Source organism: Arachis ipaensis, chromosome B04 (assembly GCF_000816755.2).
Source record: "Arachis ipaensis cultivar K30076 chromosome B04, Araip1.1, whole genome shotgun sequence".
Classification (NCBI taxonomy): domain Eukaryota; kingdom Viridiplantae; phylum Streptophyta; class Magnoliopsida; order Fabales; family Fabaceae; genus Arachis; species Arachis ipaensis.
In genome coordinates this window covers 18,213,678-18,220,772 of record NC_029788.2, presented here as the reverse complement: position 1 = coordinate 18,220,772, position 7,095 = coordinate 18,213,678, and the positions used below count along the sequence as shown (strand labels likewise).

The 7,095-nt window shown below is 35.1% G+C and overlaps 1 long non-coding RNA gene across 1 annotated transcript; it reads left to right on the top strand.

Annotated features, from left to right (window-relative positions):
• Positions 5,664–6,862, top strand: LOC107637652. Its single transcript, XR_001619444.2, has 3 exons — positions 5,664–5,707; positions 6,157–6,216; positions 6,299–6,862. It is a non-coding gene; the product is annotated as an uncharacterized LOC107637652 (long non-coding RNA).

The following is a 7,095-nucleotide window of genomic DNA, read 5'->3' as shown; positions in this document are numbered from 1 at the left end:
TTTGTACCAAATTAATGACACACAATTAAATTTGAAACAATCATAATAATGCTCTCCTAATATTTTAGAATAAATCAATTATTATTAACTAAAAAAAAGGAAAATTGGATACGATAAAATATATATAAGCAGCCGAAAGTATATATAAAGCAATCCAAATGGCGGCAATAACATGTATTCTAAAACAATACTAAAATCATATATATGTACACACGCACAATCCCACATACATAATACATGCATATATTGATTCATGACGTAAGGAACACAAAAATATATATATTCCTTTATATTCTTTTATATGCAATGTCATAACGTAAGGAACACAAAAATACGTTGATCCATATATTGATTCAGTAATAAAGAAAATAAAACTGAATATTTTTTATGATTAAATTATGGATAGCTCTGATATTATTTGTTAGAATAAATTAATTTTAATAACTTAGATTATCCATATTGAATCACCAAAAATATATCATAATGTGAACGTATTTTTACTAATAGAAATTAGAAATTAGACGGGAGGATTGTCTCAGTCTTGTGGTTCTTTTGATCTTTCTCAACCAAAGCCTTCTGTAATCCTAGGCGGCTGAATACAACTCTTTTGATGAAAAAAAGAACAATAAAGACGACTTTGGTATATTGGGACTGAAACCCTAAAGACGCCATTTAAATTTGAGTATGGCACCCATTAAACCCTAAAGTCCAAATAACATAGTATCTAAAGTCCAAAAAATAATATATCTAAAATCCAAAAGATAATTATTTAAAGAACAAAAGATAATATCTGATTTTATTCTCATTTAATTCTAAATCAAAAGTAATTATGGCTTATTTAATTTAGCATTTATAATAATAAATGAAATTACCATTATATAAGTCATTTAATTTGAAATAGTATAATTTGTGATTATAATTTATATATATATTACGCACAAACAAATTAAAAAATTAAAATAATTTCCTAACACCGACAACTCAACTAGTGATCGTGCTTCATAGCTGCTAATTGCTAAGAGCAGCAACGATCTCCATTCAAACATTTTCGGTATTAGATGCAACAAAACTTGAAAATGAATTACAACATGTGAATCGTGACTTGAAGTTAAATTAGTGCTCTCCTTTGTTTTTCAACAAGTATGATGATGTTGATGTGATTCCATTTAAATACAAGGCAAAGCATTCCCCTAAACTATAATTGCATGATAAAAAATGGCAAACACCAATACAAAAAGAATGTTGAATACTATTAAATTTATTGTCAAAAGTTAATAGCGGATTTAATGATGGATCTGCAGATTTGGCAATAAATTCATCGAATAAAAAGATTACCGTCAGATTCAGTTTTTTGATAGTAAATTCGCTGGTAATAATTGAAGGGAAAAAAATGGCGAGATTATTACCGTCAGATTTATCTGCCGGTAATCCAAATTAGTGCAACGCTGCGTTTTGATCATTCATAAAGTAAATCCGATGGTAAATCTGACAATAATCTTATCCTAAATTCAAACTGCAAACCCTGTTTCCCCTTATTTTCGAACTATTCTCTCTCTCGCTAACCTTCTCCTCTCTCTCTCCCTCTCCCTCTCCCTCCCACAAACCACCTCTGGCAGCTCCTCCACCAGCATCGGCCACCACCAACAACGTTCAAAGACTGCGTGGACTCATTGCGTTGCGTTGGTCGCTCTATCGCCGCCATTTTCGTCACTCCCGCCACTGCTGTTGCCGCTGATGATAAGAAATAGATTGGGGATTAGGATTTTATCACAATAGATAAGGATTATTCAGTAAAGGGCATACCGAAAAGAACACAGCAGAAACATAAAAGATAGATAAATGGAGTTTTTCCTACTAGACCTCTAAGAAACCTGTTCTTAGCAATCTAGGTCACTGGAAGGGGCTCCCTACTTGACCTTCAAAGAACCTGTCCTTGACAACCTAGATCAGAGGAATAAAAACTGAAAGCAATCACCACGCAGATCACCTTAGTGTTGGATCATTTAATCTTCTTCATGCAACAAGTAAAGCAAATCACTCACCTCACTTAATCACACAATAAAAACGTGCTAAAAGAAACGGAAAATTTATTCATCAAAAGTTATGTAAATGGTCTCACCAAAGGTATTTAAATAGGCTCCTAACAAACTAAAAAGATAAGATAAGATTTTGAAATTTAAATCAGATTTGATCTTTAATGGATTATATCAGATTTGATTTAAATTTTAAATTTCAAAAAAATACTACTAAGCAAATCAAAACTAAACAAATCTTCTAACAAACTCTAACTGCAAAACAAACTAAAACAAAGGCCTAAATTTTCAAAATTTAATGATAAATTATGATTCCCACTGAATTCGGAAAGCATTATTGGGCTTCTTGCTGTCCTGACTTAGCCCAATAGGCCTTTCCCATTCTTCCTTGGTTAGAACTTGATATAACTCCTTATGCATAAGTGTTGCCAAGTTTCCAAAACTCTCCTTGAGTTTTTTTTTCACGTGCTCTAGCGATGGGGACCTCTGGAAGTGTGAAATTCCTATTCTGCCATTTTGCCTTCGAATGCCCCACTTGTCTTTTCGAGCAGGTATCATTTCCTCCTTCCTAAAAAAGATTCGTCCTTGAATATAATCTGTGTCCATATCAAAAGGAGAGAGATTAGAAACATTGAAGGTAGCAGGGACATTATACTCACCTGGTAGGTCAATCTTGTAGGCATTATCATTGATCTTCTCAAGCACTTGAAATGGACCATCCCCTCTAGCATCAAGTTTAGATTTCCTTTGAGTAGGAAATCTCTCCTTCCTTAAATGTACCTAAACTCAATCTTCGGGTTCGAAGACTACATGCTTTCGGCTCTTGTTAATCCTTTCAGCCGTGGCTTTGTTCTTCCGTTCAAGCAGGTCACGAGCCTTTGCATGTATTGCTTTAACCTTCTCAGCCTTGCTTGCTCCATCTAAGCTATCAAAATTACTCAAAGATAAAGGGATTAAATCCAAGATAGTTAGAGAATTAAAACCATAGACAAGTTCAAAGGGTGAAAAACTAGTGGAAGAATGGATTGTCCTGTTATAAGCAAACTCAATAAAAGATAAACAATCTTCTCAGGTTCTCAAATTCTTACCAACAACAGTACACAATAAGGTTCCCAATGTTCTATTTACCACTTCACTTTGACCATCAGTTTGAGGGTGAAAAATAGTTGAGTATAACAATTTTGTTCCTAACTTACTCCACAAAATTTTCCAAAAGTGACTTAAGAATTTGACATCACGATCAGAAACAATAGTTTGGGAAACACCATGTAAGTGCACAACTTCTTTAAAGAATAGGTCAGCAATATTTGTGGCATCATCAGTTTTATGGCAAGCAATGAAATGAGTCATTTTACTAAATTTATTTACCACAACAAAAATGCTATCTCGACCTCTTCGAGTTCTAAGCAAACCAAGAAAAAAATCAATGGAAATATCAACCCATGGATGCACAGAAACAGGTAAAGGAGTATACAAACCATGTGGTAATGACTTAGATTTAGCTTGTTTACATACAATGCATTTAGCACAAAACTTTTCAACATCTTTACGCATATGGGGCCAGTAAAAATGCTCAGATAAAACATCCAAAGTCTTATGCACACAAAAATGACCCATCAAACCCCTACTATGTGATTCTAGAACAAGTAGATTCCTAATAGAGCAAGTAGGTACACAAATCCTATTACCCCGAAAAAAAATCATCATGCTTATAGAATTTGTTATGTGCACCATGTTCACATGCAGCATAAATAGAGGCAAAATCAGAATCAGTTGCATACAATTCCTTCATATACTCAAAACCTAACAGCTTAGAAGTAAGGGTTGTGATTAAGGAATACCTTCTAGATAATGCATCAGCAACCACATTCTCTTTACCTTGCTTATAGGCGATTACGTATGGAAAGGATTCAAGGAATTCTATCCATTTTGCATGTCTCTTGTTCAGCTTCTCTTGACCTTTCAAGTGTTTGAGGGATTTATGGTCAGTATGAACCACAAATTCCTTAGGTAGCAAATAATGCTACCACACTTCCAAAGCTCTCACAAAGGCATAAAGCTCCTTATCATAAGTTGAGTAGTTGAGACGGGCTCCATTCAAAATAGGTGATTGCTCTCTTTTCCTGCATCAAAACAGCACCTATACCAATTCCAGAAGCATCACATTCTATTTCAAAAGTTTTAGAAAAATTCGGTAAAATAAGAATGGGGAAAGAACACAATAATCCTTTCAAGGTGTTAAAGGCAAGTTCTTGTTCTTGATCCCATTTAAAGCTGACATGTTTCTTGATGATTTCAGTTAAAGGTGTAGCAATAGTGGAAAAATCTTTAACAAACCTCCTATAAAAATCTGCAAGACCATGAAAACTTCTAATATTAGAGACACTCTGAGGTGTGGGCCACTCTCTAATAGCTTTAATCTTCTCGTCATCTACCTCAATCCCTTCAGAACTTATCACAAAACCTAGGAACACGACTTTACTCAGACAGAACGAGTACTTTTGGAGATTAGCATACAATTTTTCCTTTCTAAGTACCTCTAAAACAGATTGAACATGCAAAATATGATCATCAAGATATTTACTGTAGATAAGGATATCATCAAAATAAACAACTACAAATTTACCTAAAAATTTTCGCAAAACATTATTCATTAATCTCATGAATGTGCTAGGTGCATTGGTCAATCCAAATGGCATAACTAACCACTCATACAAACCATATTTAGTTTTGAAAGCTGTTTTTCATTCATCACCAAGTTTCATTCGTATTTGATGATAACTACTCTTTAAATCTATTTTAGTAAAAATAACAGAACCATGAAATTCATCAAGTATATCATCAAGTCTAGGAATAGGATAGCGATACTTTACCGTAATCTTGTTTATAGCTCAGCAGTCAACACACATCCTCCATGAGCCATCTTTCTTGGGCACCAACAGTTCCGGAATAGCACAAGGACTCATGCTTTCTCTCACAAAACCCTTAGCCAAAAGGTCCTTGACTTGCTGTTGCAACTCCTTCGTCTCCTCAGGATTGGTCCGGTAAGCTGGCCAGTTAGTAGGGGTGTTCAAAACCGATTCAGACAGAATTAAACTGACTAACCGAACCGAAAAAACCGAAAACCGAAAAAACTAAAAAAAATATATTTTGCTATTTTTATTGCGGTTCGGTTCGATTTTCGGTTTTGACAATGAAAACCCTAACCGAACCGGTATTATACAACACCCTGAAAACCAAACCCCCCACACCCCCAATTAACGTGACCTAACCTAACACCCCCACCCCCAAACGTAAACCTAGCCCCTCTCTACTCTCACTCTCTCAGTTTTTCTCTCTGCACTCACTCTCAGTCTCACTCGAAGAAACCCAGGGCCGGCGGCGAACCCCTTCCTTCCACCACCTCGTAGCGCCGTTGAAGCCTTCCTCCCAGCGCCACCAGACCATTCTTCCCAGCCCCTCCTTGCGGACAGCACCACTCAACCCCAGCCAGCACCTCCCTCACGGTCATAGACACTACACCACCCAGCAGGCCAGCACCATCCAGCGGCACCCCAGCGCCACCAACAGGACCAATCTGGCCACCTGCAGCACCGTTTGTGGCCACCCATAGCAGTACTGTTGCGTTTTTGGCCTGGCAATGCTCTTCCTCTTTCCCATCCACTTGACTTCAGGTTTGATTTTCTCTCCTTCTATGTATCTGAAGCAATTAGACAAATTGGGTTTATAATTATGAAATAGTTAGGGGGTTTGATTTTGTTAATTATAATTTCTGTGATTCTGAGTTGCTGGATTTGTTTAGGGTTTTGTTAATTTGCTTGTTAATAACTCTGATTCTGTGCTTCTGAGTTGCTGGGTTCAAATTTGTTAATTTCTTATTTAGGGTTTTGTTAATTTCTTGTTAATTAGACATATTTGTTCATTGTTGCTGATTGTTGTTCATTATTTGTTCATTGTTGCTGATTATTGTTCATTGTTCATTGTTACTGAATGCTAGTACTTTTATTTTGTTGTGTTTCTGCTTCTGTTTTTTTTTTTTAATTATTTGTTCATTGTTGTTTATTGTTCATTGTTGTTGATTCCTAGTATTTCTTGTTCATTATCTAGTATTGGTCTTTGGCAGGATATAAGAAGAGAACTTGGAATCAATATAATTGATGAACAGAAGGTGCAATTGTCTAAGGTAATTGGTCTTTCTACACATGTCTCGGTTGCGGCTTTTAGTATTTGTTATTGATTTTTGGAAGTTTGTTTCATTGATGCAGGGATTGTGGCACGAGATAGATTTATTGGCTTGGATCAAGGATTTGGGTCCAATAGACCAATACTGTGAAAAACTTACCAAACAGCAGATTCTGTGATCTTTTATTTCATTATAGTTTCAATCTTTATCATGTTGTTAATCTTTTTTTTTCCCTTGATTTTTTATGTTCAACCTATTGATATTTTTGCTTCTTCTTCTGCTGGTTATTGGTTAAACACGTACCAGTACCAATATACTTGGTTCTCACCTTTTAGTTGGTTGTTAGTTATTATTTTTATGCTGTCATTAATGGACTAACATCTTTTCTTTTTGTATTTTTAAGATGTTATATATATTGATTCTGTATTATTATACTACCCTTTTTATAAACTGTTTAGAGGAATGGTTCTGGCTCTTATCTTTTCCTTCCTAAAATGTATTTTGCTCCACCCTCAGCCCTCAGCTCTTGCTCATTTTCATGATTAATTGAACTTGATTTTTACTGAAGAAGTTCCATTGATTTGTCATGAATGTCATAGCCTTCATAACATTTTGTTGTTAATGGTGAAAAGTTGTACAATTTGCAGTAGGAATTTCTGCATTTTGTCCAATTCCAGTTAGTACATGAAATTAGGAATGTTTGAATGGAAGTGTACATACTAATGTTTGTTAGTTGCTTACACTTCACTATTTTTTTATATTTCAGTCTTGGCTCTAGTAGTTCTTGCAATTTTTAGACTTTTTTCTGTAATTAATTGGAAAACCGAAAAAACCGAACCAAACCAAACCGATTTTAATTGGTTTGGTTTGGTTCGGATG